General features: G+C 44.0%; 1 pseudogene; it reads left to right on the top strand.

The window, feature by feature from the left end:
• Window positions 1–2,809: 2,809 nt before the first annotated feature.
• LOC110550514 (CXXC motif containing zinc binding protein-like) overlaps window positions 2,810–26,105 on the top strand; it is a 197,054-nt pseudogene continuing 173,758 nt past the window's right edge.

Genomic DNA, 26,105 nt, shown 5'->3' with positions numbered 1-26,105 from the left:
GGACATCTTCCTCCTGCTGTTGATCAGGGGTGTCCTAGACAACACAGGCTACTGGAATATCTCTTAGTTACTTAGAAGCACTGGAAGGTTAAGACACTTGCTGAAAACATTGTAAGTTCAGCCACAGGAGGTAGATAATCCAAGCTGGGCTGACCAGGAAGGTTCTCTACTTTCCTTCCTAGTAGGGAAACTTCACAGGTCTGTACAGTCTTATTCAGGCTGCTGAGAGTCAGGAGTCACCTATAGTCTTACCCAGATGTGAGCCCTATAAACTGTTGTGATGAACAGGTCAGGAAGATGTGCCCATGTCTGCAGTAGTGGCATGAATGTTTTAGGGGTAAGCAACAGCTTTTATTGTATTTTAATCCATCTTCACCGGAGGAAACTAGTGTCTGATACTATCAATCTCGCCAAGACCACTTACCTGGGGAGTTCATAGGTCCCAGTAGTGAACCCAATATTACTATTTTGCCCAGTTGACACAATTTCAAACTGCCCTCTAAATTTTTAATCTCCATAGATCAATGATGTTCCCAGACTTCTCAGTCAAGTTTCTGTATCCACTGGATAGAGATTAACACAGAAACTCACAATTGGCAGAAGTATAGGCACAAACATCTGTGGAGTTATCAGCCTCAAATAGGACATTTTGATTATCTCACCCTCCTCAAGGCTCAGGGACCATTTGATGAAGAGGTAGCAGAGAAACTTTAAGAGCCAGAGGTTGAGGAAGATTGGAGATAATGGACATGACAAGACCCTTATACTCCTGGACTCAAAGCAGCTGTGACTGCCTGCAGAAGACCTATGCAAAGAGCCACCCTGCATGAAAGAGGAAGAATATCAGGAGTCTCCACTCCCCCCCCCCCTTTAAGGTGCCAGTGACAGTGATAGCTTCTGGAGGAAAGGAGGAGTCAGTTTCCCTCAAGTGTGTGACCCTGATAAACTGGTAACGTTACAGTGGATGGCCCTTTCACCTTGAGTGACTGTAGAGCTCAAATTGCAATGTGGTGGGCAGGAAGTTGTAAGGAAGGTAGGGATGGAGATAGGAGAAATCAGGGAGGAGTGGGGGATAAATATATTGTCTGTATGTGTAAAATTCTCAAAATATACTTTTAAAAAAGAAGCCTAGCGTAAAATAAATAATAAAATATGAGCTAACACTTTAAGTCACTTCAACACTTCTATAGACCACAGAAAGATATTAAATGTACCTACATAGAGGGATAATTTATAATGAGTTCTGTGTGTCTGTGTAATTCAAGAGTATGCTGTTAAGCCAAAAAGGGGAGATGGTCAGGTAGGTTTAGACAAGGCACTGGCTAGGACCCCATCCTTGCCTTTGACATATTTTCCAGCAAACAGTGTTTAACAAGAGCATTTTAGTTGCTGAGCCGATAGCTCCTTTGGTAGAGTAGAGTGCTTACCGAGGGATCGTGGAACCCTGGGTTCAGTCCTCATCACCACGTAAAATCAGGTACAATAGTGTACTCCTGCCATCCCAGACTCTGGTGATGAAGGCCGAAAGGGCAGAAGTCCAAGGTCATTCTTGGCAACATAGCAAGGTGGAGTGTGAGGAGAGCCTAGATTTCATATGATAAAACCAAATAAAATGTGTTTAATTAAAGGCCAAGTTACCCTTCTAAGGGGTCCACACATCACAGTAGAAGTGACATTAAGTCAGATGAGCAAATAAAGGACATTTTGGAAGATTCCACAAGTGCCATTCATAGACACTACAGGGCAGACTGGGGACTGTTCCCCATTCCATCTGGACCCAGTCAAACCAGTAGGTGGCCATTAGAAGACAAAGCCAGTGTCACCTTGGGTAGTATTGTGTAGACTGCTATCTGGGGAACCCCCAAGTTTATTGCCAGCTACGGTGAAAAAGCATTGCTTTGAATATTTTTTTCCCTACCTAATTGTCAAAACGGAATAATATTATCAGCTTTTTTTTTTTATCCTTTGAGTATTTTTCTAATAAGAAAGCGTAGAGATACACAGCAAATAAAAGCGTAAGATTCCAGGATGCAGTGCAATCATGCAAAATGACTTTCATATCAGTTTGATAAGCAGCTGAAATTTAATAACTACAACCCTCCTATGGTGCTGGATGAAAGTCTAATACTTTCTGCTTTGGGTTCTTTCTTCTGCAAGATGCTATTCAGGGCTGTAGCTGAGGCTTTTATAGTCAGAGAGATGAGAGGTGCAGTGGATTAATCAAAGGCTCGAGAGGCGGTGCCAAGCCCCAGCCAGGCCAAAGGCACAGTGACTTAGAAGCTGAATAAGTCAAGCCCTGGGCTGCCCATGACTATGGGGAAATGGCTTCAGTATGTCCGTTAGCTCAAAGCTACAGGTATGAAGCATCACCCTGGAAAGCATAGCCGTTGTTAAGCGCTTTGGAATAACTAAGTCTCCAGAATATCTTTATGCCTTAGTTTATTGTAAATTATTTGCTGGAGTAGGGAAGAGGGATCGGGAGGTGGGGAAGAAGGGTGGATTGGGGGGGGAGGGGGCTCATTTGGAGTTGTTCGGAAATCCCTCCCAACTTTACAAAGGGAACAGGAATACGATGTTACATAATCAATGTCTTGATAGACAACTTACAACTAAAAGTCCTCTGAGATGGTATCTCGAGCCTCTCACATTATGGTGAGGGAACTTACAATTTATTTAATGCTGAGTAAGTGAGTCCACACCGGCCCTGTTGGTGCTGGGCACCTGCCTTTTATGGCCTAGCACAGTTATTCTAGATTCATCCAAGGAGGCCTGAGTTCCCCAAGCTGCCTACTCAAAGTTAGCGGGAAATATGGCCAGGGCTCCTAGCATCCAGCTGACAGTGGCCATAGCAATCAAGACGTTATTGGGAATGTCTAACCTTGGAAACAGAGACAGGAGCATCCGATTAGATGTTACCCAGACAGGAATGGGCAATGGGTCCCAGGGCAGTGCAGTGATTTGCATCAATGTATATTTCAAGCTTAGCTCCAGGGTGCAGGTGAGTTGGGGGAGGCCAGGTCTTCTTGAGCTGGTGGGCTGGCCACAATGGGGATCAGCTGCCTTGCTCTTCTACTGCCCCCTCCTGGCAGAGTTTCCCGCCAAGGCATGAAGTGGGCTGCTTCTAGCCTGTTTGCCAAAATGGGTGGCAGCTGAGGTGTGGAAAGCAAAAAAAAAAAAAACCCTTTCAAAACAAAGACAGCCGGGGCAGACATGCGTTGAAAAGGCTAAAAGATGGTTCTCAGTAATGACTCAGTAGTGACCTTCTAGGTGAATTTGCACTAGAGATCCCCAGCGGAATGGTGTCCCCCGTGTTTACCCTGTGTATACATGAGTGGTGAGAGGACCAGTTTAAGATAGGTATAGACAAGAAGCCCTTCAATGGGAGAACATCTGATCCTGTCATCGAATCCAACTACAGCTTTTAAAAGAAATTCTAACTCCAGATGTCAGCTTAGGGAGATGAATCAATTAGGCAAATGAAGAGTTCCTTCATAAATCAGTGGATGAGAAGCTCCGGTCCAGCCACGGCCCCGGGGAGGAGGGACACTGGGCTTGGCCAGGTGCCAAGGAGTGGACACTTCAGCCATTTGCTGTAGTCAGGTGACCTGGATCCCCCTCCGCTCTCCTGAAGTTGTGTTTACCCCCTTGGGAGCTGGTTTGATTTAGAAAGAGTGCTGTGAGCCTTCCACCCCTTTTACTCCAAAGATAATGAAGCTTCAGGCTTCAGAGTGGGACCCAGTGTAAGCTGGTGTCACTATTCATAAAATAATTGAGTTTACACAAAAAGTGATTTCAGTAATAGCTGGCTTTTTATAAGTATGTACATTTTATTTAAAATTACTGACTCAAAAGGCAAGGTAGGAAAAAAAATCACCTCCAACAACTTCCTGTAATTGCGAATTATTGTGAGGGAAACAGAAGGGAAAGATTTCGAAATTATGAGCCATTATGCTCAAGAGAGAAAAAGAGAGAGGGAGAGAGAGGGAGAGGGAGAGAGAGAGGCAGTGGAAGGAAAAAAAAAGAGACAGCTCGGCTTCATGAAACACAGCTGACAAGCTCGGCTAAATTACCCCCGGACCATTACAAAAATCACTTAATTGCCGAGCATTTTGTTAGGTCAATTGACTCTAATTGAAAAAATAACAAAAAGCTTATTATGCTGCAAATGTGGCCGTGGAAAATGAGTCTTCTGTTAGGAGGAAACAATAATTCTAAATTTCAGCTGCCTCTTACACTGTGAAGTTCACTGTTTCCTTGGGGTAGAGCCCACTGTCGATGAGGAGGGAAACTGTGTGCACTCATGGTTTTTTCCTTTTAGCCTTCCACATCCTTGGCCTGATCTTCCTTTCTGTGCCTCATCTTACCCCCACCTAAAGCCCACTGTAATCCTAGTCCCAGCCACCCACCTCCACCCCTTCTGAGGCATGCATGCATACAGCCCGCTCCATCCCCAGCTCTCTTTTATCTGTGTGAAGGGTTCAGGAGACAAAGGGCTGCCTCCTGGCAGGGTCCACATCTGTGAACTGTCCCTCTCCACCCCAACATCCCAGCCCCAGCTCGTCCCAGACAGATTCACTCTGAGGGTTTCAGAAGCCCCTCATCATTGCTGTCAGTAAGCTTGTCCTTCCTGCTCTTTCCTGCCTCTTCTCCCCTTTACAGCATTGCTGACAGGAGGCAGCGAAAAACTTAAGTCCAGGGGGTTTCTCTGAAATGGCCCTCTGACACGCTCACGGAAGGCTGGCCCTGATTGACATCAAGTACAGCAATTAAACCCACCAGCTGATGAAGGTGAAGGCTTATACTCATGATTATCCATTTTGGAGATGGTTTGGACAGAGTTGGTGCATTGAAAAAGGCCAATCGGCCTCAGCTCCATTTCTGCCCCAATTATAGACTTGAATGGTAGAAGTTCACAATGGGGGTGATTCTGCTCTGAAAAAAAAAAAAAGTAATTATTTGTCCATAAAACCAGGAGGCCTGGGTAGGAGAGTCTGATGGTACAGCCTTTGTTTAGTTTAGAAAGCTTTGAGAATGAAAGTGTCCATGTGTGCATGAGTGTGGCACTGTGTATGTGTCTTTGTACCCACATATGAGGACATGTGTAAATAAATATGATTATACGTGTAGTATGCGTGTCTGTTCATGAGTATGTGTATGTGTGTATGAGTGTGAGTCTGTGTGTGTTTGTGAATGAGTGTTGGGCTGTGTATACGTGGCTGTGTGTCTATGTAGCATGAGTGTGACATTACATTCAGCGTGCATGTGTGTATGTGTAGGCATGCAGCGTGCATGGGTTCACACGAGTGTGGGGCTATTGTATGTGAGTTTGTGTGTGTGTGCATGCATGAGTGAGCTATTATATCTCATTGCATGTTTTATGCATGAGCATCTCGCAATGTGTAGTGTACAGTATGTGTCCGTGTACACGCGAATGTGTGACTATGTACACATGAGTGTGCCTGTGTGTATTCACCAGCCCATGTTTACGCATGTACCTGTGTACACACGGGCATATACTGGAGGGGTGTCATGAACTGAAGGAAAACACCACTGTTGCCCCTTGAGCAAACTCATAGCTGCACCTCACCAGCGCCTCCCAGCTTACTTAATTTAAATATTACCTCTTCCACTAGGCTTCAGATCCAAGACCGTGAGGCCCTGGGCTTCGACCTGGGAGATGGGGGCTTTACAGGGGCCTGAGGATGCAGCTGTGGTGCACATCTGCCTACCTCTGGGGACCCCTTCCAGTTGCACCAACAGATTAACTTGATGTTCCTCAGTTGAGGGCCAGCTCCTCCAGAGGACACCAGCAGATCCCTCTCAGTAATGTGACATCCAGTCTGGCATCCTGCATCCAAGAAGAGACAGAGGTGTCAGGCCGCCCTTCCACATTTGTGGTCTCCAGGTACAGACAAGGGCAAGAGGCCCTCAAAGCCCTGCATGTCACCTGGTGTCTTGGCAGACAGCTGAACTCAAAGTAAGCTGAGTGCCACAGATATTGAAGGCACCAAAAAAGCATCCTGAAAAAGCAAACACAAGAGCTACCCAGAAACTTTGTTCTGGGAAGAGGCTTAGGGTGCTTCCAATTACCACATCCACGCTGCCTGAAGGGGACTTCAGGATGTGGTATTCTATAGAGCTGGTTTGTAGAGCCATGGCTGGTCTATGTAGGGACAAGAGCTTCAAAAGGACCAGGAAGTGCCCTTCTGCCCTGAGTGGCACAGAGAGGGGACTGGAGGAAGTGGGGCCTTTCGATTGTGTGGCAGAGCCCTTCTGAGAAACACAGAGTGAGTAATGGCGAACTGAGTTCCACTTGCAAGACCAATGGGCTTCATCAATTAATCACAGCCAAATAATCACCACCTACATTAAAGAATAATACATGAAAGGACAGGGCCTCACTGTAACGTATTCAGAAAGGGCCGCCTCCCTAATCCCTCTGAGCCCTGACATGTTAACTGGGTAGCGACTAATTAGATGTCAAAAATTCATAAGCGCTCTTTAATATTGCATATATCTGCAGCCGACATTTCAATATGAGACTTGTATACACAGAAGTCACCATGGCATTCAAACACAGCAGGGTGGGAGAAATAAAAGTGAACCAATAAAAACAAGGTCCCTTAAAAACCCCAGAGAGTGGCGGCTTTGGAAGTGTGTGCTTTCTTCTTCTGGAAAGGTAGAGCCTTAATAAGAATTATAGGCAAGGGGGTTCCTCTGCTCCATGCCGCACGGACAGAGAGAGGGAGAGAGAGACAGGAGACGGTCTTATCAAAGACACTGCCAGGTAAATAGTAATTTATTGTTCATGCACAATGAATATTACCCAGTGTCCTGACACCGGGTGATAATGAAAGACATGTTACTGTGCCATCCCAGGAGGGGATTTCTAACCCCCCCTTCCCCTCTCATCTTTTGTGAGCAAGAACAGTGATGGGCGCTGGCAGCAACTGCCTATCTCAAGACATTTCACATAATATAGGAAGCACCTGAACTTTACTGTATTAAGTAAGTGAGTTAGTTTGCCGGCTCCGTGATATATATGTTGCCTGCATGCAAACTTATATTTCAAAGGCTGGGGACTATATTTTTATAAAACAAGCTTTTTCCTGTCGGAAGAATTATAGGAACGTGATATAATACAAGGCGGTGAGATTAAAAACAATGCATCATAGCAGTGAGAAAATGCACTGTTTTATGGCTCACATCCCTTAATTGAACCTCTCAGGAATACAGAGGGAGGCTCAGCTAGAGCCTGCTGGAAAAGCTCACTCTCTCTGACTTCCGGGGGCCTGGGTTTGGAGGTGGTTGTTTTTACGTTTTAGCACGCATGTAACATGCCAGATTGCATGCACATGTGCACTAACACATACACACATAAAGGGAGAAAACGCATGGGTACCATTTTGTTTTCCACATCGAATCATTCCATATCATTTTTTAAAAAAGGGCTTTTTTTCCTCTATCAGCTTATTAATTTTTTTAACATTTTAAAATCATTGTGTGCAGATGTTCGTGTGTGTGTGTGTGTGACTGTGGGCATGCGCATGGAAGCTCAGAAGTCAGTCCTTGCTTTCCACTTTGCTTGAGATGGGATCTCTCTTTCATAATTAAAAGTGTGTGTGTGTGTGTGTTTCTTTATGTTTGCTTGTGTGCAATGTGTGTGTGCGTGCATGTGTGTGCATGTGCCTGTGTGATAGTGTGTGTGTGCAATGTGTATGCAGTGCCCGCAGAAGTCAGAATTGAGCATCAGATCCTCAGGACCTGGGGTGTTGTGAACCATGTAATATGGCTGCTGGGAGCCAAACCCTGGTCCTCCGGGAGAAGCAGCAAGTGCTCCTCATCACTGAGCCACCTCTTCAGCTGGAAGGAAACAAGGCCTCTTAGCCACCATTCCGTACTCTAGGCCAGCTGTCCCTGTGAGCTTCCGGGCATTCTCCTGCTTCCACCTCCTGTCTTGCCATAGGAGCACTGGGATTACAGGCGATTTCACTGCCTGTATCACCGATTTTTGGGGATCTGAACTTGGGCCCTTAGCCTTGCAAAGGAAGTATTTTACCCAATGAGCCTGCTCCCAGGCCAAATTTATTTTTTTTTAATGAGCTCAAGATACTCAGGCTTCCTTTGGACATTTTTGTATAAAGTCAATTTTGGTTGGCCCTCTGCCTGGAGGGACCCCTCTTCCTCATCTCCTTGAGAAGGTTAAAAAAATTAAAACCTTTAAGAAAAGAGAGTTGGTGAGGATACTGGGACACAGTTGATATGAGAGTGGGCGCTAAAATATTTAGGGTGAAAGGGCAAAAGGTACTTTTTCTTCTAAAAAGCATGAGGAAGTTGTGTTGGGGCACAGAAGGGGCTGCCTGCATTCTGATCACCAGTAACACAGCACTTTTCTGGCAATCTGATTAGCAATCTGCCCTAGGATTTGTCTTACCTGCCTCTCACTTTGCTTGGGCCCAAGTGCAGTGAGGACATGAGGCAGGCCCGGGACCTCCACAGCTTAAAGCTCGAGTCTTCAGTGGCTTGGATCATCTCTGTGGCCCCTACCAGGCATGCTGCGATGTTGACGGGGACTGTTGTAGACATCAGGTAAACTGAGGGTTTTCCTCAGGCTCATCCATTACTGTGAACATCAGTGCCCATGGCACTGAGGAATGAGCAGTGTTTGGATGCGAGAAATCCCCGTGGAAGCCATGTAGCACTTCTGCACTCAGCCCCTGGTTTGGAGCTTCTGGGTACCTCCCTGGCCCTGGCATGTCAGCTTTCCCAAATAAGGGCAAAGGCTGGGCTAAGCCTTTGATTTGGAATCCTCTAGACTGTTTCAGGCTGGGGAAAACCTTTTCTCATCAATGCTTACCTCATAACTAACTGCATTCACTTGCTATCTGGGATTCTCACTCCTGGTTACAACACGAAATTGGGTTCCTCCTGCCTTTCTGCATCTCTGTCATCAGAACAGGAGTCCTTATCAGCGTTGACTGGTGGCTAAGAAAATACGATCTCTCCTGCTTGCCTCAGGCACAGGAAAATTCTCTGTTCTTTCACTTGGGTAAGGATGAAAGTCGGGTCACCATACTGACTTCATTCACTCGCTTATTCATCTACCCTGCTCTTAGCTTTCAGTATTTTGATGCTGGTTACTAGCATCCAAAGGGGATTGCCAATACTTCAAAAATTTGCTTGGCTTCTCTCTCCTTCCAAGAATGGACATTCCAGTGAGTTAGGAATATTCCAGAGCAATGATCTGGGGGACAGCAAGAAGAAATCTTAGGGGAGTGATGGGTGGTGCCTGGCCGATGATCTAAGAGCCAGGGCTTCAGGCGAACATGCCTCACTAGGGCAGAAAGAGTAGTGTGAGATGAGTATTACAGAGGACCAGATGAGTGGACAACAAAGGTGACTAAGGTGCCACAGAGGCCAGTGCCAGCCACCTTTAAAACATGCTATTGTTTCAGTGACTTTTATCATAGCTGTGGTCAAAATACCTACAGAATCAACTTGAGGACAAAGAGATGTTACAGCTCACAGTTGTAGGCAAGGGCTTGCCTGGACTCAGGTACTTGGGCAGAACATCATGAGGGCAGGAACATGTGGTGGAGGGTCTCCTCTATCTCATGGTGGACAAGAAGCAGAGACAGAAGGACAGAAGGGGTGGCCAAAGTGAGACAACATGTCAGAGGGGCAGGCCAGGACCAGACATAAGTGAGTCTTCGAGGTTTTTGTTCCCATTCTTGTCAAGCTCTTTCACATGCCTGCCTCCCCTTGGTTTCCTCCATTTTTTTTCTCAGAGTTGGCTCTTGCTAAGTCACCTGCCCCAAGAACATCTCAGGTTTGGCATTGTGGAGGAGGACAAGATGATCAAACCATTCTTTAGGGATTTACTTAGTTCTTGGACGTGAGGCCATGCCAGTGCACAGAGGACGATATTTCAGGAGGCATGTGAAATTTCAGGAACTGGCTAAATAATCTAAATGGGGCTCCTAGTTCCCCTCAGGTTGAGTTCTGACAGCTGTGTGCTCTAGGCTTCCAGGGAATGAATGGCAGGTGGGCTGCACAGCAGCAGAGCTTCAGGGGTTGAAACGGCCAAAAGGAGCTCAGCAAGGGAAGTAATTTCAAGCTCACAAAGGATATTAAATGGATCCAGAGTCAAGGATTAGGTGCTAGGTGAACAGAACTGTGGTAAGGGCTTTGCCCCTCAGGTCACAGCTTAAAGTGGAAGTCCCAGACCAACAGCATTCATCAATGAAACACGGGCTCTGCCCATGAGCTCCCAGAGGTGATGATTGATTTTCAGCTTAGAAACCGCCTCTGTAAATAGAATTCCTATGACTTCGCTGCCACACCTCATAAAAACCCATGCTGGTGAAACTCTATGGTGATGTCCACCTTCTGGGGAGAAAGCTGAATCCCCATGGCTATTCCCAACCCGCTCAGTTTACTGGCTCATTCTCAGTTTCAGGGAGTATTTGCACTCAGACTCTTAAAACATATTAGCAAAGAATGATCCCCCCAAACAAGACTCAGAGGAAACTGGGCAGTATTGGGCCAGCATGATCTACTTGAAAAGTTACCTTCTGATTCGGAACCCCTCGGTCTTGAAGAGGGAGGTGTATTCATCCACTCCTAATACAAGTGACCTCAAGCTAACAGCTTGCTGGAGCATAAGAACAAACAGTCAGCGAGTGTCCATGTCACATGGAATTCCACTGACCATCCATACTCTAGCGGTCAGTCTTAGAAGGAAGTGATGTACCTGCCTGTCCTGAACACATAACCATCCACACGTATAGGACATGAACTTGAATGGCGTGTTTGCTTTATGTTTTCTGATCACAATCCGAGTTTCTGACCTGATCCTGCAGCTTTCTCTTCCCCTCCGTGTACAGCCTATGCTTCATGAAGTGATGCAGAAGTAATAAATTCTAGGGGAGCGTTGTCCAAATAGATGTTTAAAACTTATGGCAGAGTTTGGACATAAATCTATGCAATTTGCATGAGAGATTTGCTGTGGTACGGAACAGGGAGACGGGAAGTCTAGCCTCAGCCTATCTGAGGCACAGACAGAATAATCAGAAAAATAGTTACTCTCTAAAGAGGAGAGTAGGATGTGGAGTGGAGAGGGGGGTAGAGAGTTTCCATGGGGTGGGAGAGACGGCCGGTGTAGCTTTCTTCATCAGTGCATGGATCCTCAGCATGGAGGGGAGAGCAGGGCGGTAGGGGGAGGTCTTGTTTGTTTGCAGGGAACCTTTTCGTTTCCCTATTTCAAGATGCATAATTGTCCTGGGGATTATAGAACCTCACTAACCAGATAAGCTTAAATTACTTAGCCTGGTTTCCATGGTGACAGAGATGGTGGTGGTGAGGATGAGGATGGCAGACAGGGCTGGTGGCAGCAGCATGGCTTAGCAGCAGCGCTGCTCTTTCTAGGTACACAGTGTTTGCTGATGCTTGTGAGATAGTAAACAGTGCAGATGGCCCCTGCACTTACTACAAGCTTTCTGTGATTTGAGGGTACAGTTCTAAAGAAAGGATGGCATTTACTGCCACATCTTGTTCTATGCCTAGAAAGACACTGTAAACAGAACAACGTATGTAATCTAATAGCAAACCCTACAAGACTTAAGGTAGAGCCCCAAGAAGGAGATGGGCAGTTAACCAGCTTGGCTAGATTCACACAGACAGCTCTCAACATGGATTTGGGTTAGTATGCATTTCAGCCACATCCTCGGTACTCAGGAGAGGAGCATTCCCAGTTATCAGGAACTGCTATCAAAAGCAGAGGATGAAGAGGGATGGACCTAGCCTAGCCATGGGGCCGAGATGTCATCTGGGTGAGTCTACCTCTCCCTCTTTATGCATCCCTACCTTTGTAACAAATTGCCATGTTTTTCCTAAGACAAATGAGTTTTTCCTATAAAGCCAACTCCTCTAAGATGCTGCAAGTAAAGGGCAGCCAGCAGAGGCTGGAGCCGAAGACCCTTTTTAACCCACAAAGCTTAATCCTTTGAAAACATCTGAAGGTAATGGTCCAGAGGGAAAGGAAACCAAATAGACAAGAGTGCCTATGTCCACCATGAAATCACAGAAAGAAGACTTTCTCCTCCTGAAACCAAAGGGCAGCTCACTGAGGGATGGAAGACAGACTCTCATGAGGCAGTATGAAAACAGAAAGTGTTAAGTTATGAAACAGGGGTCTGGAGAGATGCTTCCCTCAGGGAAGTGTTTGCCACACCAACATGGAGACATGAGTTCACTCCCCAGTGTGCTTGTGAAAAGCCAGGCATCTTGGACTGTGCTTGCAATCCCAGCACTGGAATGTGAAGACAAGATCCCTGGGGGCTCAATGGCCAGCCTGCCTTGCTGAACCAGCAGGCTCCAGGCTAATGAAGAGTCTGTTTCAGAAAAAAAAAGTAGTTGGATAGTGCCTGATGAATGATGTCTAGCCCACATGCATGTACACGAACACACAGAGACACAGACAGTCACAGACACACACACACACACATACACACATACACACACACACACACACACACACTATCTAATCCTATGGCACAGAACCTGAAAAAGTGAGAGCAACAGGATGTATCACAGTCCAGGAATAGGCCTTCTGAAAGTAATAGCTAGAAGGCGGGAGCGTTCTGACATGTTAGCAGCAATCACTTAGCAAGTGTGGGGTTCTTGATTCCTCTCTAGCACCAATAAGGCAAATCATTCTTTCAACACTCTGACACTACAGGGTGCCTCTGTGAGTGACACTGCATAGCCTGATCCACATATCAAAAAAGGGTTTGACAAGATATGTGGATTCCATTCATTCATCATATAGCAATTTGTACAATTTCATGAGTTCATGCTTAGCATGTCCTCTGCCCCTGACATCTTTCTTCTGTCTTTATGATGAACTAGTGATATGTCTGTATCCTGGAGAGGCTATCATCTCAAAGTCAAGCCCTTCATCTCCTCACCCAATGCTGCTTAAGGACCTGTTAGGACAACTGTATCTCCAACTCTCTCATCTCCACCTCTGCTTCTCCCTCTGTCATCTCCATCTCTGTCTCATTTCCACCCTGATCATCTCTACTGCTTCGTCCGCCCTCTGTTTCAGTCTCTGTCATCTCCATTCACATCTCTCTAGCATCGCTGTCTTCCTCTGTTCTCTGTATCCTCCTCCATTTCTTTTTTCCTCTATCACCTCTATCTCTAGTATCCCTACAGTCATCTATCATCTCCACAAGTGTCTATGATTTCTATTTCTATCAATCCCATCTCTATCTCTGAGAGCTTTCCCTTTGCCTTTACCTCCATTTCTGACCTGTCAACTCCATCTCCATCATATCCATGTTTATCACCTCTGTCTTTACCATATCCATCTCTCTCATCATCTGTATCTTTCTCATCTTCTATCTCATTTATCTCCACATCTATCTTCACATTTAGACTCTATTTCTTCTCTTCCTTTCCAGGTGCATAGCTCTTTAAATCCTTGGAACTCATCTAATGGTAAGTTTCTTTCTTTCTTTCTTTCTTTCTTTCTTTCTTTCTTTCTTTCTTTCTTTCTTTTTTATATGTATTAGCCAGGTGACAAATGGCAGGAAGGTTATGGGCTGTCAAGGACCAACTTTGGTGATAAACACTGGAAATTTCCCTATCTACCTCCCTGTAGGGGAAAGGAAATAAAGGTAATAATATAATCAAAAGTGTGACTGTGTAACAAGGCTCCTTAAATACTCACAAGAAAGACTCTGGATGCAGTATAATGACAGGGTCTTGTCTAGACTACTCAGGGCTCCAGAGTAGGTCTTCAACACTCAGAAAGGAAAAAAACACCCTCAAAAGCACAAAATTCACAGAGCTTCTAGATGGAGGTAACCATAGGTGATGTGCACACACACACAAAAAAAAAATGCCCATGCTTTGTCCCACATACCTTCCTCTCTGTATGTCTGAATCAGGTAACAATGTAGAATAAGCCATCAGGTGTGAATGAGTCCTTGTGCCCTTAAGCTCCTTGAGCTAACCCTAGAAAACACAAGAAAAAGGAGAACGAGGGGAGACAGGGTTCTTAGCTTTCAGCCAAGCCAGACAGAAGTTTTGGATGTCTACTGGGTGCAACGAGTCTGAAGTGGGAGCAGTTCTATGAGACTGAGACCTTCACCCTGGAATGTGGGGCCAACTCACGGTAGACCTTATCACCATTGTGCTCCATTGTAGGGTATCTTCTCCATGCGTGCAGGTGAATAGATGTCTGAGGAAAGCAAGCTGGTGTCAGAAGTAAAGCGAAGGATGCCATTACAGAGATCCACAATTCTCAGAAATGCAGAGCACAGTTGATCCCAGGGTGCCCAGCTCAGTTGATGCACCTGCAACAAAACTCCTACACCTAAGGCTCAGGAAACACTGTAGAAAATGGTGCTGAAAGCTTGTAAGAACCACAGGAAAATGGTGCCTGCTGCCAGATAGTGTTTCTATAAATGACAGAGAGGCTGCACCTACAATACTTTAACACTGTAGTTGCCCAAACAAGACCCAAGCAAACGATAACAGCAGTTGACATACTAGCATAGATGGTGTAAATCTTACAAGGTGCCATCCACCTCTAGATGAAAAGCCACATGCCGAGAGAAGGAGCAACAAGCCCCTTCCCCACCCCAATGGTAATCAGCCTCAGATGGTCAGCCTTAAACACATACACCAGGTATACATACAAACAACACTAAATGAACGTTAGCAGGCTGCATTTACATATATATATATGCATATGTGACAATAATATATAAGGATTTGAGAGGGAATAGGATGGTGGTGGACACAGGAGGAACTGAGAGGGGAATGAGAGGACTAAAACTAATACAAGTACTCATAAATGAAATTTTAAAACAAACAGAAATAAAACCAAGAAGTGAAGCAGGAAAAGCAGGTCCGTGAGAATAGGAGCAAAGGATTCTTTCCTGTCTCTCTCCCTCCAATTGCTCTCCATCACTTTACTTTCCTCCTCAGCATTTGCATTATTTGAATGATTTCATTCACTTATTTGCCTGTTTATCATCTGTTGCATCCACTTCCACAAAAGCTGCATGGAACAGGGTGATTTTTGCACACCTCTGCATCTGCTGTAGTTTCAATGCTCGACGTCTGTGTGTTTAATGAAATCTGAAAGAAATAGCATGAGGTATATAGAAAGATGATATTGTATAACTAAACTTTCTGCTGCGATACAATGCACAGAGTCAACCAGCTCAATATCAGAATTCAGATCAGATGATCTCTAGACTGAGGCTGGGAATTTGATGGATTTGGCTGTGGAAGAGATTATACACTCAAGAGTAGGTCACCCCAAGGCAGACTTATTTGATATGTTGTTTCACCATCTGTGGCTTCAGTTCTTAGTGGTCAGCTGTAGTCTAAGGGTTCAATGGAAAGTTTAGAAATAAGCAATTCCTAAGTTTTCATATGAACCAGTCTGAGTGGCATGATGTCCACTTTTGTCCTACTTCATCCCAGCCTGGACAAAAGTCTCCCTTTGCCCACAGTATCCACACAGCATGTACCACCTGCCCGTTAATTCCGTCATCACACTCTTTGTTCATCAAATCCACTGTTGTTGTATTGCAGTGTTTATGCTCCCCTCACTCTTATGAAACTGAACAAAGACCCAAAAGTGTAAGAGTAACAATGACAGGGCCTTAGGTGTGCCAAAGAGAGGCTACCAACAGCTTCATTTAAGAAACTTTGTAAAAAAAAAATGCCCCAACAAATGCTGCTGGAGTCCTCAGCACCACTGTAGGTTCAAGTCTTCTATCTATGAGACTATGGATGAGAAAAAGAAATTTGTTCTAATGTTGCTACCATTTTGGCCAGAATGTCAGGTCATTAATTAAGACGAAAAGGACATAGTTTCAGGCACCTGGAGCTCTTATGATATGTCTTTCATGGACAAGTAGGAGGCAAATGTACAGATAATTATATGAAAAGAAATCAGGGCTTCTTAGTCTAACTATGTCACAAGTGATCCACTTCCATACAACTAGGACTAGTTCAGCCTCCCTACGAGGAGGGATAATGACCCATTCAACAGGACTTTATGGCAGCTCACAGTGTGGAGAAGTGAAGTGCATGGGCATCAGATAAAGAAGCTAATGTGAATGAAGTGTGGTGACAGAGTGGCAAAGGGTGGGCATGGTGCGGGGATGCACCCAGTCCACGTCCCCTGGTGATCACAGCATGTGCCACCTCTCCTCCACGCAGTGAGTGTCTTTGAGCCATTGAGTAGCATGATGGTGTCTCCTTGTATGGAACGCCTTACCTGACAAAGGTGAAGGAATTTCACAGGTGTAATTAATAGTCTTAGTTGGGAGGCCCTGCATTAATAAAAAGATTATCCTGCTGGCCCTGGCCTAACTAGACAAGGCCTTCTCTGTGGGGGACCAGGTCTTTACTGAGGTCCATGCAATGACACAGATTATGCAGTATTCCTTCTGGAAAGTAGCTGGGAATGAGCACTGGGAATTGTAGGTGATCCTCAGTCAGCCCTGAGCAACAAAAACACAGCCCTAGTCCCAGGCCAGCAAGAGAACAGATTCTGCCACCAACTTACAGAAACAGGAAGCCAATCATTCCTAGCTGAGCCTTCTGATGGGGACACAGCGACAGACTCCTTTACTTCATCAGAGATGAGTGGGGCCAGAAGGCATGTCACCCTCTATCGCCCAGCTTCCAACCTGCAGGACAAAAAGTCACAAAGGAACTGTTGCCTTAAGTTCCTGCGTTTTCAGGTCATTCACTCTGCTGGGGCATCTTTCGAGCTACTTGGGAATTGTTAATATGCATCTTCATAAAATGCTACATTGAAAAACAAGCTCTGGGGCAATGAAATAACTAAACAGAAAACATGGCAGTGCTGTCTTCATCCTATCCACCTGATGGAGTGAGACATTCTATCCTGGGTTCCAGGAAGCACAGACATGTCCATCAGGCTGTTCTGAGAACTGGAAGCTCAGATCACAGATGGTGCCTGGGGGAGCCTCTCTTTGATTTGTAGGCACAAGCCTTTGGGGTTGTGTCCTGAGAAAGAGGGCACAGTTCTCACTACTGATAGAACACACATCATGTCCTGGGATGCATCCCGAGGGTCCTTGCCTGATACTATCCTATAGAGCCTTGGGGTTTTAATGTACAAGATTTATTTACAATTAAAAAAAATGCTTTTTAAAATGTGTTCTTTGGGGATTTCATGCATACAATGTGTTGTATGTTTCTTCTCTCAAACTCTCTCTAGACCCTCTCAACAGGTTTTCCTCCTAAATTTACATCTTTTTTTGACATAGAAATTTAATGGGATGGGAATGTTCGGTCAGTATAACACACTGTCAAGGCATAAGTTTCCTGGTCTCAGCATGAAGCGCTTTTTGAAGCACAAAAATGATGGAGGAGATCTTATACATTACAATCTTTAAAAAGTTGACACCTCTTCTGATGAAAACAATGGCATAACTTTGGACAAATAGTTGCTATAGAGGTAACAGACATAGAAAGGGTCTTTATTATATGAGCACCAGTTAATTGTGTTTAAGATTCATCAGTGTGTTTGTGGGCACACAAACACAGAACAAAAATTCTCAAAGCAAATTTCTGATGGCAAAGCTATCAGTGATTTCAGCATTTCTTCTGTGGTTTCTATCCTTCCTCTGCATGCATTTCCTATGATCCTGTTATAATGATATGCATGTGAGGACAGGATAATTACACCCATAATAGAATTTCACTCGCTACTGTAAAGATACAAACTCAACAAGTTTGCCTCCGTTATATTTGTAAATTTCCTCAAGTATTTAAGAATTAGATAGAATCTTAAAACATTGTATATGCGTGCCATGATTACAACTGTGTAGAAGGGTTATACATAAATAGTAGAATTAGGGGTAAAGAAAGTATATCCGAGTAGAAGTAGGTGCCACTTAGATGACTGACCTACAGAAGTAGAAATCTACTTTATGCTCTTTTGTATTTGAAATAAATGTCTTTTACATATATAGAAAGATTATATGGAAACCAGGCAGATTATAATGATAGGAAGATAGATAAATACACAGATGAAGCTGGGCAATGGTAGCTCATGTCTTTAATACCAGAACTCAGGAAGCAGAGGCAGGTGGATCTCTGTAAGTCCAAGGTCAGCCTGGTCTACAGAGCTAGTTCTAGGATAAGTTCCAGGGCTACACAGAAAAGCCCAGTCTCAAAAATAATTACACAGATGATAGATAACAGATTATACAATACAGAGATAGATGATTGGTAGAAAGAGGGAGGAGAGAGAGAGAGAGAGAGAGAGAGAGAGAGAGAGAGAGAGAGAAGATAGATAGATAAATGATACATGGTAATATATAGTATCCAATAAACATAGACACATAAATGATCTAGATAGAGGATTGATAGGTAGTTGATAGATATAGTGAGACCAAAGATAGATAGATCCTAGATGATAGATAATAAATATAAATATAGACAGGCAGTAGATAGAAAAGTTGTCTTACAATGTATATCAGTTTCTTCAGGGAACTATAAAAAATGCCAGAGAATGGGTAGTTTGAACACACATTTATGTAGTTATCTTCCCAGAGGTAAGAGGTTTCAGCTTAAGACTTCAACACTCTCTCATGTGTGGGGGCCCCTCTTCAGCAGGTAGGCATTTCCCTCGCCATGTCTTCCGCAAGGGCCCTGCTCTGCCTCTCTGCATGTTCTAAGTTTTCTACTAATAAAGATAGCAAACCATGCCGTGTTTGTGTTCTCTTTAATGATCTATTTTCGCTCACACACTCACCTTTAAACATGGTCACTTTTTTGAGGAACCAAGCTTAAGACATCAACATATCAGTCCCTAGGCTGATGTTACAGGCTACACTACCCCCAAAGAATGGCTCCTTGTTAATGAAAGAATGAGGCACAACTTGCAGTTTTATATCTTTGGGACTGTGACCTTAGAAAATTACTCAATGAAGTGATAATTACATTGTTGTTGTTATCCTTAACTTGATGTTTCCTCCTTGGTTTTGCCAGAGGTTGACCATGACCATGGTTTCCAACATTGCGAGATGACATGTGAGGTGGACAAAGTTCAGCCTTTGACTGTAGCAAACACTGTCACCTCTGCTTCCATCTTAAGCCTTTGAATGTCCCCAGCAGGGGCAGGAGGACATCACTGCCCATGGTGTCTGGTTCTTGTATTTCCCTCAGACTTTCAGAAAAGTCTGTTCAAACATCTACCTAGGCTGTGGTGGTCTCTCTCCTACAGAACAGCTGAGGTATACTTCAGAGCTGGTCTCAAAGACCCCACACACAGCTGTATCACAGTGAGCAGTCACTGCGGTAACTTCATGAAGAAAAGCCTGCTTGGAAAATACCCTGGTTCTCCACAGTAGCCCAGCTTTCACACTCCCACTCTCTCCTCCTAACTTACTCTGTCTGTGTCTCTGTGTGTGTTTGTGTGTGTGCGTGCATGCATGTGCACATTCATGTCCTGTCACATCTGCTTCCTTTTAGTGCCCATCTCTCTGATCTTGTCCTTGATAAACTTCTTTTGCTGTATGTGGTCTGTGGTCTTATCAACTCAGTGCCGTACGTGACAGACTTCACCTCTTTCCTGGCCAGGCTCTCCGGAGGATGGCTGTCTTGGTAGATGATACTGGATCACAAGTTAGTCAAGAGGCACAAAGGTCTTAGCAGTGAGAGAACAGTGTTGACAGGGTGGGCACTAGGACAAGTAGGTCATCTACCAGGCTAAATGATTTTTCAATAAAAGGTGAGTTATGAATGACTAAATCCAGAGCCCTTGGACTGTGGGCTACAGTTCACAGCCATAGAAAATATGACTAAATTATGGAAAATCTGATGTCTTTGGCTGGGTATATTGAGGGACAGTATCCCCCCCCCCCCTTCACTATGTCTTTGTTGGTGTCTTTCAGCTTTATTGTCTACTCTCTTCTGTAAGAGAGGCTGGAGAAAGGCTTTCACAATCTAAAAAGGAATTCATCTGTGCTATTGGTAGATTTACTTAAAACAACAGCAACAACAAATGTTGACCTTTTCTATAACAGATCCAGACTTCTGAATATGAATGTCTTCCATCCTTGTGGCTTAAAATTGATGTGGGAGAGTGGGGCACATCCTCCCTGTGTCTACCCTGCATACCCCAGATGCAAATTCACATGGAAGCACATGGAAACCCTCAGAGAAATAAGATCCCGTGTTTCTTTGCAGTTCCTTGAATCCCTCACAGCATGTCCTCGGAGACAGCGAGCGAGACTGGAAAACCAAACAGTACGCTGCTTTGCAAAATAGCTGAGGAAAAAGGAGAAAAACATATACACACACAAAAACGGGCGTTCAACAATGCCAGAAAGACAAACAACAGATGGACAAACAGAATTAGAAAGCAAATGCCAGGGACTAGAAGAGGCAGTGGCTGCATTGGACAACATTATTAGGGGAGATTGCAAAATAGTCACATGGAGCCAATGTGAGCAGCACCTGCAGAGGCAAAACCCAGGGTGAGAGAACTTTCTTCAGAAACAACATGCACCTGATTAGGGTGGTTTCCACCAAGGAACTCGGGAAGCCCGGATTCCCCTGTTAATTAGAAAGGGGTTAGGGCTGAAAGTTAATTTGAAGTGGGGTGTGGTTTGTAAGCATTTTTCATCCAAATGTCCCTAACAACCTTGATTACAAGTGTTCGCCATCTGCAGGGACCGCAGGCGGCCATTCCAGGATCAGTTCAGAATCCACACCACGCTATGTATGGTCCCTGCATCACAAGCTTTGCTCAACATGCTTATATCAGAGGCCCTTGTTGTTTTGCACTCTAGCTCATCGACATTTGCTCGTGTAAACAAAGAATTTGTTTTTCACTTCAAGAATCTGTTCTGCAAGCTGCACTCAAAGCCCCTGGTCATGGGGAAGCCAGTGCCAAGAGGTAGGCAGAATTTATTTGTCACCACCCTCCTGCCTCACAAAACCTGTGATGGGAGGAGTTGACTCCTGCTCTCAACTCCTGCAAGTGTGCTGCATGGGTGAATCGTGAATGAAACATATGGGTTATCTCCTGGGTCTTGAGTTCCTTGCACATTAGTGGTTAGATGGAGATCTCACACAAGGAAGAGCAAAAGGAATAACATCTAAAGGAAAGGGGGGTTCTTTCGACAGTTTGAGAGCACGTTCAGTCCGTCACGGCAGGGACGATGTTGTGGCAGGAAAATAAGGTAGCGAACAGGCCACATTGCATGCAGTAGAGAAGCAGAGAGCAATGAAGGCTGGTCCTCTGCTCACTCTCGGTATTCAGCCAGATAACTCAGCCCACGGGGTGACATCACCCACATTTAGGGTGAGTCTTTCTTCGGAACCTAACAGAGAAATCCACCCTCAAGACTCCCAACCTGTCAGGTGACCATTTCTCCACGTTGACCATCACTTAGTTTATTTGAATATCAAGGAGAGGAAGTGTTCTGCTCCTGCGGTGAGGGAGAGGAGAGCCATGACAGCAAGAGGGACTGATGCCGTTTCATTGCCCGGTGCATCTGCAAACACTTGCGAAGAGAGACTCATGTTGTCTCTGGAAAGAGACAGTTAAATGTCTTAATATTCAAAATGAGCCCCTGAGCAGGGTAAGCGTTGGCTTTCATGGTGCCTCTGAACTGTGGCTAAAGCAATGTACCCAAAGACCCAGCTTATCTTTGTGAGAATTGATTTTGTTTCTTACTGACCCAATGGCAGCTTTGTGGAACCAATTTCCTACTTCAATGGCTTATCCTCAGCTTCTCTTCCATAAGACTCACAAAGGTCAACTGTGTTTAATTCTTTTATTTGGGTCCTTGAGCCAAGGTGTTGGACTATTCCTCTATTTCTTTGATTGAATTAACAACCAAAGCTAATTACTTATTATACTTGAGGAGGCAGGGTGTCCTTGCTGGTGACATAACACTGCCTGACTCCCCTGGAGGGATGGTTGGACACTTGTATATGTTATTTTGACAGTGAGGCCCCAGGATCCATCCATAAACTCAACTGAGAGTGTGCTCTAGGGATGCAGACCACCTGGCCCATCTCACCTTGCTCTTCTCCAAAGGCAGGACACTGGATCCCCATTCTTTCAGTGCAGCTGGCTTGGCCTTAGAATATCATTTCAACATCAGTGAGTCACTACCTCATCTTGGTCAAGTCACCTAACTTTATAGCTAAACCTCAGTTTATTTCTCGGTAAAATGGATGCATTAAGCATCCCCCCCTTTAGAGATAGGAATAGACATTTGATTTAACAAAATTCTGACTTTATTTATTTATCTATTGTTGTTCAATCCAAACCCTTCCTCTGATAATGACAGGTATTCCTTGCTGTGAGCATTACTCTGGCAGATGACATAGAAACGAGAAATCTGAACTTTTAACAATGTTTTTCTATATACCTTTCTTTGGGGAAGAATTAGGGGTGGGGGTTTGTGACCTAATCAAGTATGGGAGTTTGCCTCTAAACCTACACTTTGTGTTAGGTTGTGTCATAGGCTCATCCTTAGTCCAAATCCCATGGGGCCATTGTGTGGATACTTTGTGGGTAACAGAGAAAAGCAACTCAGTGCTGGAAATTAGGCAGATACCACATTGTATGTATTGTATTCATGTAAATTTAAAAAGTATTTTGTTTTCATTCTGAAAACTGTACATGAGTGATAATATGATATTTCTCCTCCTCTTCCTCCTTCTTCACCTTTGATTATAGGGATATATGAAACTCACCCTAGTTTCTGTCACAAGCAATCAATGGAATACATTATACCGAAGGAAGGAAACGCTGTGTGTGAATGAGCCTACTGATGATCTCCTCTGAAAGCCAGTGCAAATCATATACGCTTAAATATCAACATGTAAAGTTCTTGACTGGAAGGTGGGAGCACTGTGCCCGGCAGCATTGCCAATGCTGTCTCCTCTGTTGGCATAAGTGGTAGGGAGATTTGTGACTGATGAAAGCGCATGGGCAGCCCTGCCTGAGGTGCCACTGGGCTTAGGGTGGGGACACAGGACCTGGGAACACTGTTGACTATAAAAAAAAAAATCCCAGGACTCTCATCAAGACTCCTCGTGAGATTGCTTCTGGATGAACTGATCCCCGGAGGAGGACTGATTTCCCCATACATGAAACTCACATTTATGTGTAAACCACACTTCTATAAACACAGTGCATTTTAAGTAAATCATTTATTTCTATGCATTAGAGTAGAATTCTTATCAGAAAAAGGAAAAGCAAAAACAAAAAGTTTTCTTAAATGGATTTATTCAGCTCAGAATTCAGCTCAATATTCTTTTGGTAAAGAAGAACATTTTTCAGGACACCAAAGGAAATGAAACCAAATTTCCAGAAAGGAGAGAAAAATATAATATCTTTCCGGGAAATGTTACTGTGTGGCATGGACAGTAGATTAGGTAATGAAGATCTGGTAAAGTGAGTGTCCAGATTGAAAGGCAAGAGACAGTAAACTGAAGGGGGTGGGTGGAGTGAATAGACTCCCTGACCCAAGGGACAACTTCAGATAGCACACAACATATGTAATTGAAGTGCTTGAAGAAAGAGAGAGCAGAAAACTACTTGAAGACCTAGGAACTGCCATTTTAAAAATGTTTAATGGAAACTCTGCTTTGTACATATCAAGATCAGTGATTTCTAAGAAGAAAGAGGAAGAGAGAAAGATGAGCAGAGAGTATTCCTGCTTGAAAATGAGAACATGGCTTGTAAACATTTGTGGAAGCAGATAAAGCAGTACTTTGAGGAAAATTCATGTACAAAATTGTCTGTATTAGACATGAAGAAAATCTTCAAATCAGTCACCTCAGCTTCCCTCTAAGGAAACCAAGAAAACAAACCAACCCCAAGTGTCGATACAAGTAAACAACACAAATCAACAAAAGCATGGCTTTGTGTTCAGAGAGAGAGAGACAGAGAGAGAGAGAGAGAAAGAGAGAGAGAGAGAGAGAGATCAAATATAAACAGTCTATGCCAGAATATAAACACCACTAACATGAGAGGCAACCCCGTCCTCTCAGGGTCTCTCCAAATCCTCTTTCACTAGGTGGGACAATGGATTCACCCAGCCATGTGGCTCAAAGACAGGTTTGTCTGAGTTTTGCTTCCTGTTGGCGTGATAAAATAATACAACAGAGGCAACTTGAAGGAAGAGAGGGTTTTATTCAGCTCAGAATTCCAGGCTGTGGTCTGTCATTGCAGGTTATTTAAGGCAGGCACTTGAAGCCACTAGTTACATCTGCAGTCAAAAGCAGACGATTCCACATCCTGTCAACTTGAAAATTAAGCCTAACCATCAGGGGCTAGAGAAAAGACCTAAGTTTAGTTCCCAGCACACAAGTTTGGAAGATCACAACCTCTTTTAACTTCCGTGCCTGGGGGTCTGATACCCTCTTCTGGCCCCTACGGGTACTGCACACGTGCGTACATACCATGAATAGGCATACATGTAGACAAAAATAAAACACATCGGTCTTTGCAACTAACCGTCACAAATAAGAGAATTTTGTCCCATAAAACACAAGAATCAAAGAGGAAGCAGATCTATATGTGTGTGCTAGACATTTATCCAGACTGATTTAATAAATAGGCACATTGATTAAAAACAATTATGCATCATTTACTTGCAAAGTCTCCCTACAGAGTCAGGACACAAGGCTCAGATGTGTCTTCCTTCTCAGATAGATAATGATTGTTTTCTCAATATTTAAAATTTTTTAGTCTACTTGAAATTGAGACACTGGATCCTAGTTTTTGCTGTTGTTTGTTTTTGTTTTGTTTTGTTCTTGTTCATTTCTTTGTTCACTACCAGCCTGAGCTGCCCTGGAAATCACTATGTACACCAGGCTGGCCTCAAGCTTACAGAGATCTGTCTGTCTCTGCCTCCTGAGTGCGGGGATGAACGTAGTGTGTCACTAAGTCACCATGAATCTTTGGAATAGGAAACAATGATGATTGGTACTGCAGCTTGGGAAGAAGGATCTTTCCATCCAAGGTCTGAGTGTGTGAATACTCAAAGCCAAGTGCTTGGTGGATAGTTGCTTGCTTCGGGGAGCATCAGAGTTTCATCTGCTTTCCTTCCTTTCTGAAGTCAAGAGCAGGTTCCTGGAGCAGTAGACGAGACCAGGGAGGTAATGATCAATGAGGGAAGAAATAAACAAAGTCTTAGACCCTGAGCCTCCCACGGGGCAGCAGTCCTTCTGGGAAATAGCCCATCTTTCCCTGTCATGGAGGTCATGCTGCCCTGCACCCTGGACGCATCTCCTGTCCAAGGCTTTGATGGGGAGCTTGGAGGAATAGAATGTAATGCTCCTATTAGAGAACAGAAATTCATGTACAAAATTGTCTGTATTAGACATGAAGAAAATCATGAACAAAATTCATGTACAAGGTCTTCCTCTTCTGGGGCAAGCAATATTCCTTCTTTGTTAAAATTCTATCTCTTCTCAGAAAAGGAGAACAGATAGAAGGGGCAAAGAAAAAGACTGCTGAGGATCAACGCCAGGAACAAGTCTCATTAAAATGTTATGCCTTTTTTTGTTTGTGTGCTTGTGTTTGATTGAAAACTTTATCACATAGGATAGTCAAATCTACATATAGTTATTTTAAAATACAAATTATTTTACCTAATATTAGCAATAGTTTTTTTCAAAAATGGAAAATTATAAAAAAAATAGCAAGTCAACAGCCTGTTATGGTCTGTAAACATTCTACAATGTTTTAGTATTTGATATTGTTGATGCCTTACCATAAGCAAGATGTTGTTTGATAACATGGGAAGATCCCTGAGCCCTATCTAAAAAGAGATTTGATATGAAAGAGGTTTAATAGATTCTGTCTTTCTTGGACTCCAAGACATTTTTTTTTTTTTTACATTTCCGCATCTGTGAAATCCTGATGCACCTTATAATTAGTGGCATATCATAGTTTAATTGGCATCTATTTTGTCTTAGTGGTACATAAAACAATGTTGCTCTTTACGATTGAGCGTGAGTTAGACTTGATGGCTACAGCGGTATCTGTCGGTAGTTTATTAGTCATT

The sequence above is a fragment of the Meriones unguiculatus genome, chromosome 7, assembly GCF_030254825.1.
Source record: "Meriones unguiculatus strain TT.TT164.6M chromosome 7, Bangor_MerUng_6.1, whole genome shotgun sequence".
Classification (NCBI taxonomy): domain Eukaryota; kingdom Metazoa; phylum Chordata; class Mammalia; order Rodentia; family Muridae; genus Meriones; species Meriones unguiculatus.
This window is presented reverse-complemented; position numbering and strand designations above follow the sequence as displayed.